The 1,351-nt window shown below is 42.2% G+C and overlaps 1 protein-coding gene across 5 annotated transcripts in view; it reads left to right on the forward strand.

Annotated features, from left to right (window-relative positions):
• Kiz (kizuna centrosomal protein) overlaps positions 1 to 1,351 on the forward strand; it is a 105,917-nt gene that overhangs the window by 56,397 nt on the left and 48,169 nt on the right. The window lies entirely within an intron of this gene.

The following is a 1,351-nucleotide window of genomic DNA, read 5'->3' on the forward strand; positions in this document are numbered from 1 at the left end:
TCTGTGAGTTGTGGGACTGGCTACAGAGCTTGTGCCCAAGGTCTGCTCAGAACACTAACCCAGACAGAGCAGAAGGAACCTGAGCCACTGGGCTGGGGGAGTTCCTGTGTGCCTGGTCCTGCTGGACCCAATTACTCCCAATGTTGGGACAGATGTTGGTTCTTGCTCACCTCTGATCCTGGGTGTGTCAGAGCGCCTGGGAGTGGAGCTTCCTCTGGGTGTCCAGGAAATAATTTTTTAAAAAGGGATTTGAAAGGAATATTCAAACTTGATGGCTGGAATGGGAGAGCTACCCTTCAGTGAGAGGCAAGTGAAGGCAGATAGGCCAGATGGACAAAGTGAGGCCTATTGTGTTTCTGCCCTTTTATACTTAATCTTACTACTTTGAATCTTGGGAAGGATAGAGCATTGCCCACATAGGATATATGATGAGCAGGTCTGAAGCCGAGTCTTTCTTCACTTTCAAAAGTTGCCTAGTTTTTTCTTTTTCTTTTGCCAATGTAAATTAATCAATTTGGCTGTCTTTTTAATAGGCTATATGATTGACTGTGGTAAGAGTGATTTTAGATTTGAACTTGTTTCCTTTTTCAATGATGATTTTTAAATAAAATCCTAAATTTTAAAGGAAATGAATCTTTGTAATTTAGGAAATTTTGTCAAAATCACCCTGCTAGAGTTAGAACCATTGGTCAGTGGTTCTTGGCATAGCATCCAAGGAGGTGTAAATATGTCTGTAAACCCCAGGTAGGGCACCAATATAGACCAAAGGAATTATTCCATCCATGTCCAGCTTCACCAAGCTGTGAATTTATTTAGCTTAGTTACAGGAATATGAGTGACCCCCCAAACAGCTGCACTGTTGGAAAGAAACACAGGTGAAAATATCCCACAGCTACATGAGTGAAGTGCAGACGCCCCCTTCAGTAAACCTTCCTCCTGTGCAGTATAGCACTTCCCATAGGCTTCTTGCATCTGGGGCAGGAGGGAGGGAGTGGCTGTGATCTCAGGTGAGTCTAATGACTCTCTTACTCTTCTCCAAGGGAGTAGTAATAGACCCAGTTTTGCATGGGTGAGCACTGCCATTCCAGTTGCAAGGTGGGAACAGCATTGTGATGCCCTGAGGATCACGAGGATAGCGACCCACAACTGTGGTAGAAGAGTCCTTGCCTAGCCTGTGAAAGGCCCCACACTTCACTTACCTGAAAAAAATACCTTTACTAAAATACTGGTCCCTACTAGAGTTTGCTTACTAGAAGATAACAAAGTAAGTGAAAAAAATGAAAAAGAATAGCATTTTGAAAATAGATGATTTTGTTAGCATTGATTTTTTTTTTTTTTTTTTTTTTTTTTT

This window comes from Mastomys coucha, unplaced genomic scaffold (genome assembly GCF_008632895.1).
Source record: "Mastomys coucha isolate ucsf_1 unplaced genomic scaffold, UCSF_Mcou_1 pScaffold15, whole genome shotgun sequence".
Taxonomy (NCBI): domain Eukaryota; kingdom Metazoa; phylum Chordata; class Mammalia; order Rodentia; family Muridae; genus Mastomys; species Mastomys coucha.